Consider the following 10,995-nt stretch of genomic DNA (forward strand, 5'->3'; position numbering starts at 1 on the left):
AAGCATCCGCAACTACAACAAAAGTATTAAGGTAAACCTAACCATAGCATGACACATATGGATCCAAATCAGCCCCTTACGAAGCAACGCATAAACTAGGGTTTAAGCTTCTGTCACTCTAGCAACCCATCATCTACTTATTACTTCCCAATGCCTTCCTCTAGGCCCAAATAATGGCGAAGTGTCATGTAGTCGACGTTCACATAACACCACTAGAGGAGAGACAACATACATCTCATCCAAATATCAAACGAATACCAAATTCATATGACTACTAATAGCAAGACTTCTCCCATGTCCTCGGGAACAAAAGTAACTACTCACAAAGCATAAACATGTTCATAATCATAGGGGTATTAATATGCATATAGGATCTGAACATATGATCTTCCACCAATTAAACCAACTAGCATCAACTACAAGGAGTAATTAACACTACTAGCAACCTACTAGCACCAATCCCGGACTTGGAGACAAGAATTGGATACAAGAGATGAACTAGGGTTTTGAGATGAGATGGTGTTGATGAACATGTTGATGGAGATTGCCCTCTCCCAATGAGAGGAGCGTTGGTGATGACGATGGCGATGATTTCCCCCTCCGGGAGGAAAGTTTCATCGGCAGAACAGCTCCGCCAGAGCCCTAGATTGGTTCCGCCAAGGTTCCGTCTCGTGGCGGCGGAGTTTCGTCCGAGAAGATGGCTTATGATTTTTCCCATAGAAAGACTCCATGTAGCAGAAGATGGCCACCGGAGGGCCACCAGGGGGCCCACGAGGTAGGGGGCGCCCCCCACCCTCGTGGGCAGGTTGTGGCCCCCTTGGTGAAGTTCTTGCTCTCAGTATTTTTTATATATTTGGAAAACATCTTCTGTGAAGTTTCAGGACTTTTGGAGCTGTGCAGAATAGGTCTCTAATATTTTCTCCTTTTCCAGCCCAGAATCCCAGCTGCCGGCATTCTCCCTCTTTATGTAAACCTTGTAAAATAAGAGAGAATAGGCATAAGTATTGTGACATAATGTATAATAACAGCCCATAATGCAATAAATATCGATATAAAAGCATGATGCAAAATGGACGTATCAATTTTCAAGCTTTTGGTAACTTGTTGTCAAAGGGGGAGAAAGTGTATAGATCATTAGGCTGAGAGAGAGAGAGAGTGTGTGTGTGTGTGTGTGTGTGTTTGCCTTTTTGTTGCCTCTCTTGCTACTTTGATCATTTGTTTTGATCGTTTGCTTGTTTGTTTCATGCTACAATATTTGTGTTATGTGTGTTAGATACTCTTGTGATCATGTGTTTGATCATACTATGCTTAATCTGTGCTTGCATGCTTATATCCATGAATACTTGTGTATGATCAATCACTTCTACCCTTTGTGATGAGTGCATGTTATTTAATTCTTATCATTTTGAGCGCTCCACCAAGATGTATGTGACATGGAAAAGTGACCCATGATCCTAATCGATTATGCATTTGCATTCAAAAGCAAATCTTAAATAATGCACAAATTTAGTGGAAGCTCTTGCTTATCACATACTTCTCAAGGCGACGATGTATTTCATTCATATTATCATTTGTCGAAGCTTTGATCTAAATGTTGTCATCAATTACCAAAAAGGGGGAGATTGAAAGTGCAACTAATCCCCGAGTGGTTTTGGTAATTCATAACAACATATAGCTCATTGAACTAATATCCATTCAAGTTAAATATTTCAGAAAGTTCAATGATTGGCATGGCATGGACTAGAGATGTGGACCCCTCAAAATGCTAAGGACAAAGATTGGCAAAAGCTCAAGACTCTTCATTTTCATTTTAGTGATCCACGACCACATTGAGTCCATAGGAAAGCTAATACTATTAAAAGGGGATGAGGTGTTGCTTAATGGTCTACTTGCTCAAAGTGTTGAGTGATATTTCTCCTAAAGCCTCAGCCACTTTCTCATTTCCACATATGTCCAAACCCCAAAGTCAAACTCGGCGCCACCGATTTGATCTATCCGGCACCACTGAGTTCTTTTGACATAGCCACTGCCAGAAACCCTAGACAATTCGGTCTCACCGATATGGATCTCGGTCTCACAGAGATGGCCTTGCAAACTCTCTGTTTCCTGTTGTAATTATTTTTCTCTCACCGAAATGTGCAATCGGTCCCACCGAGTTTGCTTGACCAACTCTCCATTTGATCTTTGCTGAAATCAGTCTCACCGAATTCATGCAACCGATCTAACCAAGATGAGGTTTTGCCCTAACCCTAGCACATCGGTCTCACTGAGTTGATCATGTCAGTACCACCGATATTCTTAACGTTCACATTTTGAACTGAATCGGTCACACCGAGTTATTCTATTCGGTCTGACTGAGTTGGGTTAAATGTGTGTAACGGTTGGATTTTGTGTGGAGGCTATATATACCCCTCCACCCCTTCTCCATTTGTGAGAGAGCCATCAGAACGTGCCTACACTTCCACTACTCATTTTCTGAGAGAGAACAACCTACTCATGTGTTGAGACTAGTACATTCCAATCCAACCACAAGAATCTTGATCTCTAGCCTTCCCCAAGTTGATTTCCACTCAAATCATCTTTCCACCATAGCCAAATCTGTGAGAGAGAGTTGACTATTGGGGAGACTATCATTTGAAGCACAAGAGCAAGGAGTTCATCATCAACACACCATCTATTACCTTTTGGAGAGTGGTGTCTCCTAGATTGGTTAGGTGTCACTTGGGAGCCTCCGACAAGATTGTGGAGTTGAACCAAGGAGTTTGTAAGGGCAAGGAGATCGCCTACTTCGTGAAGATCTACCCGAGTGATGCAAGTCCTTCGTGGGCGATGGTTGTGGTGGGATAGACAAGGTTTCTTCTTCATGGGCCCTTCGTGGGTGAAGCCCTCCATGGACTCACACAACCGTTACCCTTCATGGGTTGAAGTATCCATCAAAGCGGACGTACAATAGCACCACCTATTGGAACCACGCCAAAAATCTCCGTGTCTACATTGTGTTTGCCTTCTCCAAACCCTTCCCTTTACCTTCATATGCAATGTTTTACTTTCCGCTGGTACACTCTTAGAATTGCATGTGTAGGTTGATTGCTTGACTTGTGATAATTGAAAAAATCTGCCAACAACTAAAATTGGGAAAAGGTTAGATTTTTATTTGGTCAAGTAGTCTAATCACCCCCCCCCTCTAGACCTACTTTCGATCCTACACTAGGGTTTACATGTGCTTATATAATCCCTGATGTGCTAATAAGAATAAGATAAATTGGGTCGGGCCCTTAACTGCATGCGCCATTGGGCCTCCTCCGGCTATAGCGTACACCGGTCATAACATCTCTCCCCGCCTGCGCAAATAGCTTGTCCTCGAGCTGGAAGTCAGGAAATGCTGGCAAAACTCCTCGAGTTGCTCCCAAGTGGCGTCCTCCTCCGGAAGACCAAGCCACTTGATCAAGAGGCGCCAAACCCCGCGGCTCTGTTGTGCCTTCAACACCTTTTTCGGTCCCGGAAGAAGACGACCATCTGTGGTGGGGGGAAGAGCCGGCGCGGCTATCGGTGGGTCGTCGCGGAAGGGCTTCAGGAGCCCCACATGGAAGACGTCGTGGATGCGGGTGCCAGATGGCAGCTGGAGGCGGTAGGCGACCTTGCCGAGGCACTCCAACACTGGAAACGGTCCGGCATAGCGATGGCCGTGCTTGTGCTTGGCCCATGGGTCCAGGGACTGCGTGGAGCGGTGGAGAAGCCGCAGCCAGACCCAATCACCCATCGCAAACTCCGCCTTGTGGTGGTGGGTGTCGTAGTCTTTCTTGGACAGCTGCTGGGCTTGGAGAAGACGCTGGCGCACCTCGGCAAGGATCTCATCCCAGCTGCGGAGAAGGTCGCTCGCCGCCTCAGAGTGGCCCGTGCCCAGTTGGAACGGGAGGATGGGTGGGGGGATGGTCGTAGACCACCTCGAATGGTGTGGCACGCAGGGCAGAGTGGTAGGAGGTGTTGTAGCAGTACTCCGCCCAAGCAAGCCAGTCCACCCAGGCATGTGGGTGATCACATGTAACACAGCGTAAGTACATAGCAATCACCTTGTTGACCACCTCGGACTGGCCGTCAGTCGTGGGTGGAATGTCGTGCTCATCCGCAACTTCATGCCTGCCATCCGAAAGAGATCATGCCAGACCTGTCCAGTGAACACCGGGTTGCGATCGCTGACATCGAAGACGGAAACCCGTGGAGACGAACAATGTCATCGAAGAAGGCACGTGCGACGAGGTGGTAGTGTAGGGATGGCCGAGCGCGATGAAGTGCGCATACTTGGAGAAGTGGTCGACCACTGTAAGGATGACGGATTTGCCGCCCACCTTGGGAAGACCCTCAATGAAGTCCATGGAGATGTCGGCCCAGACCTGAGAGGGAACCTCAAGGGGCTGTAGCAGTCCCGTCGACTGCAGTGTCTCCGTCTTGTTGCACTAGCACATTACGCACGACCGCACCCAGTCCCGTACCAGCGTACAGTCGCTGGGGATGTAGAAATCTTCTCGAAGATGGTGGAGGGTCTTCTGCACACCCTCGTGGTCGGTCGAGTGGGCCAGCAGCAGGGCCTGGTGGCAGAGGTCATCGTGATCCAGCACGAACAGTCGCCGCCCGTGCAGGAGCAGGCCATCGTCCAGGCTCCTCCAGGTCGCCAGCCTTGAGGCGCTGACGAAGGTGATGCGCGTCTGCGGCGCTCGCTGTGGCACGGCGGATGTCGTTGATGTAGGCGACCGCCCCCTCAGTGTTGACGGTGTCCGTGTCATGGTCAGTGTCGCGGCGGGACAGCACATCCTCCACGGTGTTGAGGCGACCCGGACGGTACTCGAAAGTGAAGTCAAATCCAAAGAGCTTGCTGATCCACTGATGCTGCGACATGGTGGAGAGGCGTTGGTCCAACAAGAACTTGAGGTTGTAGTGATCCGTGCGAATACGGAATGGCGCCCCCATAGATACGGCTGCCATTGGCGCACATCCCGCACCAAGCCGATGAGCTCCCTCTCGTAGGCCGCTAGCTTGTGATGGCGCACGGCGAAGGGCCTGCTGAAGAACACGAGCGGACCATCGCCCTGATGAAAGACAACGCCAAACCCCACGCCCGAGGTGTCATAGTCCACCATGAACAGCTTGTCGAAGTCAGGCATCTGGAGGTCCGATCCCGTAGTGAGATCCTGCTTGAGGGTCTGGAATGCATCGGTCGCCTCAGTATCCCAGAAGAAGGCGTCGCGGCGCAACAGGCGTGTGAGCGGAGCTACGATGAGGCCAAACTCCTGGATGAACTTTCGATAGTAGCTCGCGAGGCCCAGGAAGCCATGGAGGGCCTGCGGCGAGTGCGGCGTTGGCCAAGCCGCGACAGCCATGACCTTGTCGGCATCCATAGCGACACCCTCCGCCTAGATGACGTGGCCGAGATAGGCAATGGATGTCGTGTCGAACGAGCACTTCGAGCGCTTGAGGTGCAGATGGTGCGCTCAAAGCTTGTTGAAGACGATGGCCACGCGTTGTAGGTGCTCCGCCCACGATGAGTTGTACATAAGAATGTCATCAAAGAAAACGAGCACAAACCGACACAAGTAGGGGCAGAGGACGTCGTTCATCAAGGCCTGAAATTTTGTTGGGGCATTGGAGAGGCAAAGGGCATCACCAAGAACTCGAAGTAGTCGTGATGAGTGCGAAAGGCCGTCTTTGCGACATCGTCTGGGTGCATCCGCACCTAGTGATATCTCGAATGAAGGTCGAGCTTGGTGAAGAAGTGTGCCCCGTGTAGCTCGTCGAGGAGTTCATCCACGACGGGGATAGGAAATTTGTCCTTGGACGTCTTGGCGTTGAGAGCACAGTAGTCGATGCAGAAACGCCATGAACCATTGGCCTTGCGCACGAGGAGCACCGTCACGGAGAACGGTGATGTCAAGATTCGGATGATGCCCTGGGTGAGCATGATCCCACATTGCCGCTCCAGCTCATCCTTCTGCAGCTGGGGGTAGCAGTACAGCCACACACCGATGGGAGCTGTGTCTGGCAGCAGGTGGATGCGGTGGTCATAGGGCCAGACTGGAGGGAGGCCTTGTGGCTCGTCGAAGAGGTCAATGTGCTGCTGCAACAGGCTAGCCAACAGGGGATGCTCAGTGTCAACGGTGGCCGCCGTCAGCTGGGGCTGGGGCACCGCCGGGGAGGCACCACCCACGCCCTCCCACCAGACGCGGCGACCCAGGCGTCGGAAAATCATTGTCATGGCGTCGAATTCCCATAGGATGGGACCCAGGATCCGTAAAAAGTCGACATCGAGGATGAAGTTGAAGCAGCCCAAGTCAATGCCGACGCAGGTGACAGTGAAGTGCTCATTGCCGATAATGATGGGGACATGTCGAGCAATACCCTGGCAGTGTAGACGGTCACCGTTGGCTATGGTAACTCACAGCTGCTCCCCGCCGGTTGGTTGCAGTGCCAGGCGGCGCATGGTGGCCCCGGGCAGGAAATTGTGGGTGGAGCCCGTACCCAGTAGTGCGAGGAACCGCTCTCCGTTGATCGTCACCGGCAGCAGCATAGTCTTCTCCGTTCGTATGCCCGCGAGTGCATGGAGGGAGACTACGAGGGCGTTCGCCTGGGCGAGCCCCGGGGGAACCTCATCGATCACTGGTGCAGCCGGGTCGCCAAGCCCAGCGGTGGCGGCAGCCTCCTCAATGTGGGCCGTGGCCTCCAAGTAGAAGAGGCACGGGAAAACATGGCCCGGGACGTAGGGCTCGTCGCAGTTGTAGCACAACCCCTGACGACGGCGCTCGAGCTGCTCGGCCGGGGTGAGCCGATGAAAAGGGCCATCATGGATGGGGCATTGGGCCTCGCGGGGCCTGGGCAAGACGCCCCGGTGCTGGTGGTGTTGGTGTCGGTCGGCCCGGGGCGGTGGCGCCTGCTGCGTGGCCACCGCACGGCGCTCAAAGGCGCGGGCATAGTACATGGCCATCTAGAGGTCATGTGGCCAGCGCATCTCCACGTCCATGCGGATATGATCCGGCAGACCGCCAACAAAGAGCTCGGCCCGCTGGCGAGCCGTGATGTTGGGCGCGTGGCATGCCAGGGCCTGGAAGCGGTCGGCGAAGTCTTGCACCATGGAGGTGAAAGGCAGACGCCCAAGCTCCGCCAGCCGGCTCCCGCGTATCGACGGGCCGAAGCGTAAAAGGCATAGCTCACGGAAGCACTCCCATGGGGGCATGCCACCCTCGTCCTATTCGAGGGTGTAATACCATGTTTGCGCTGCGCCCTGGAGGTGATAGGAGGCGATCCAGGTGCGATAAGACACAAGCGTGCACTGCCCCCTGAAAAATTGGTCGCACTGATTGATCCAATTTAGGGGGTCAACGGTGTCGTCGTAGGTGGCGAACTCGAGCTTGGAGAAGCGCGGCGGCGGATGGTCGTGGACGATGGAGGGGTACGCCTCGTCGGCGCGGAGCAGTGAGGACGACGGAGCCAAGTAGGTGGGCATCAGAGGGCCACCCTAGAACAGGGGCCCGTCCATGCCATCGTAGGGGCCGGCGGAGCCCGAGGGCCCACTGAACTACATCGCCGGGGGAGGCACCGGCGGTGGCAGCACGTGCGGCTGGACTGAGGCCGTTGTGTAGAGCGGCTCGGTGGACCCGTCGAGTCAGGCCGGTAGCGGAGATGGCGACGGGGGGAATCGGACCTGGTGGATGGGCACCCCGCACCGTCGTCAGGAAGCCTGGCCCCGAGGTCGCCGTTGGCGGCGGCGGTAGTTGTTGCTGTTGCGGCAGCAGCATGATGGAGGCGACGGAGGTCGCCAGGGATGGCGACTGCCACGGGAGCTGTGGCAGCCCTGGGATGGTGGCGAAGGGGGCGGCCGGCTGCGGCCCATATGGCCCCGCGAGGAAGGTGCGGATGCCCTTGACCGCCTGAGTAAGGTCTCGGAGCACCACCGACATCTCCTCCGGGGTGAGGACGGCGGGGGCGGGCGGCGAGGTGGCGATCGGTAGCAGGAGGGTGGCGGAGGAGACTGGCCCGATCAAGGACGGCGCACTGGCCGTAGTGGTCATCGGCGGCGAGGTGGCGATCGGCTGCGGGAGGGTGGCGGTGGGCAGAGGTGCAGACATGATCAAACCGGAGACAGCTAGTACTAGATTGAGAGAAGCTGGGTTCCTACCGGGTCTAGCCCTCAGTTTGTAGGGGTGGAAGGGAGGCTGCCGGAGCGAGGGGCGCGAGCGGTGGCGCTGTGGCGCCATGGTCGCGCAGGAGAAAGAGGGAGGCGCAATGGGTGCGGCTAGGGTTTAGGGTTTCTGTCTCCTAAGGGAGCCGGGCAATAGATATGACTTATTGCCTAATCTCGAAATGAGTCTTTACATGTGCTTATATAATCTCTGATGTGCTAATAAGAATAAGATAAATTGAGCCCTTAACTGCCTGCGCCATTGGGACTCCTCCGGCTATAGTGTACGCCAGTCAAAACAATAGTAGAGATAAGTATTTCCCTCGGTAGGAATCAAGGTTATCAATCTAGTAGGAGAATCACGCAAAGCCTCGTGAACAGCACCTGCACACACAAAAGCAAATACTTGCACCTAATGCGAACGAGAGGGTTGTCAATCCCCTTGGCGGTTACTTGTAAGGATTAAATCTTGTAGTGGTAGATAGATAAATTGCAAGAAAAAATAAAAAGAAAGTAAATATTGCAGTAAACATATTTTTGGTTTTTATATATGATAAAAGTAGATTCGGGGGCCATAGTTTTCACTAGAGGCTTCTCTCTCGAACACATAGCATACGGTGGGTAAACAAATAACTATTGGGAACTGATAGAAAAGTGCATAGTTATGATGATATTCAGGGCAATGATCATGTATATAGGCATCATGTCCGAGACAAGTAGACTGCCTCCTGCCTACATCTACTACTATTACTCCACCCATCGACCGCTATCCAGCATGCATCTAGGGTATTAAGTTAATAAAAATAGAGTAGCGCCTTAAGCAAGATGACATGATGCAGACAAAAGTAAACTCAACTAATATGAATAAACCCCATCATTTTATCCTTAATAGCAACAATACAAGTACATGTCTTGTCCCTTTCTATCACTAGGATAGAGCACTGCATGATTGAACCCATCACAAAGCACCTCTCTCGCTGAAGATAAATCAATCTAGTTGGCCAAATCAAACGAATAGATTAGAGAGAAATACAAAGCAATAACAATCATGCATAATAAAGTTTAGGAAAGACTCAACTACTTATCATGAATATTCAGATCATAAACTCACAATTCATCGGATCCCAACAAACACAACACAAAGGAAGATTACATCGGGTAGAACTCCAAGAACATCCAGGAGAACATGGTATTGAAGATCAAAGAGAGAGAAGAAGTCATCTAGCTACTAGCTATGGACCTGTAGGTCTATGGTAAACTACTCACGCGTCATCGATAGGCCAACAAGGTTGATGTAGAAGCCCTTCGTGATTGATTCCCCTCCAGCAGGGTGCCAAAAAAGCCTCCAGATGGGATCACGAAAGAATAGAGACTTGTGGCGGCGGAAAAAGTGCTTCGGATGGGTCTCTGTTGGTTTGCCAATATTTGAGAATTTGTAGAAGTGGAATTAGGTCAGACGAAGCCTTGAGGGGCCCACAAGGCAACAGACCCCCCTGGGTGTGCCGGGTTGCCTTGTCATCTCCTCGTACATCCTCTAATCTCCTCCCGAAGCTTCCAGGGTCTCTTATTGTCATGGTGATCTCACGGCAGATGCCATGGGATGGCTTAAAGTGGGGGGCTACGTGAGGACGTCGGTGGCTTCCGGAGGTGAGGTTGGCACGTGCAAGTATGGTACACGAGACATACCCAGGTTCGGGGTCCTTCGGGGAGATAAAACTCCTAGTACCGCCGAATGTAGTATGGAGTGCACAAGGGCTACAATGTTGCTCCTGGAGCTATTTGGGTGAGAAGGAAGAAGGGGCTGGCCTTCTACCCTGCCTCTGGTGTGTGTGTTCTACTAAGCGAATCCCCTTGTATGGAGGGGCACCGGGGGTCTTATAGGCTAGCCCCCGGGTACAACGGTAAGATTACATGGGTGCGGGCCCCTGGTGTCATCGTCTAGGAGCAGGCAGTGGGGCCCACTGGATCACTGGGTCCACCAGACACGGGCCTCGCCGGCTACACGACATTGTGCCATGTCTCGTCTGGCGTCACGGAGTGGTTGGCACTATGTGGCTACAGTGTCACGTCGCCCGGTCGCTATCCACCCCGGTCAGCGATACGGGGGGCGTTATAGCCATGCTCGCCTCGGTCAGCGTGGGTATGTAGCACACTATTGCCATGCCTGCCCTGTCGTGGGGAGTTGTCTTGTTGTACATCCGGATGGGACAACCGCTGACCCGTGGCTAGTCGGCGCGCAGCCAGCCGGCAGGCCAGGTGGCCATGCCAAGCCGGCTCGCACCAAGGAGCCGGCCAGCAGACCTGCCGGGTCGATGGGCGCCTACCGCCCCGATGTTTTGAAAAGGGATCCGGGTTCCGCTGCCTACCCGGGGGCCCGACACTTATGTCCTAAAATATCATCAAAAATTCGTAGCGTTTGGACTCCGTTTGGTACTGATTTTCTAGAACCAAAAACAAACAGAAAACAGCAACTGGCATTGGGCACTGGGTTAATAGGTTAATCCAAAAAATTGATATAAGATAGCATTTAATTGCATATAAAACATCCAAGATTGATACTATAATAGCATGGATCAATCAAAAATTATAGATACATTGGATACGTATCACATCATCATATCTTACATATACCTGTGATATGCATACTTGGGATTGGAAGTACGATATGCTTGATCTTGCAGATTGATGCATGAGTGCGAAGCTAGCCCACTTGAGCAATCAAGCTAGCGTCTCTCCTAGCGTTTGGGCAACACGAGCTTGGTCCTGGAAAATCATATTTGCTCATTTCCTTGGTTGCATAAGCCCAGTTTATCTATAGTGTGTGTTTC

Source organism: Triticum aestivum, chromosome 5A (genome assembly GCF_018294505.1).
Source record: "Triticum aestivum cultivar Chinese Spring chromosome 5A, IWGSC CS RefSeq v2.1, whole genome shotgun sequence".
Classification (NCBI taxonomy): domain Eukaryota; kingdom Viridiplantae; phylum Streptophyta; class Magnoliopsida; order Poales; family Poaceae; genus Triticum; species Triticum aestivum.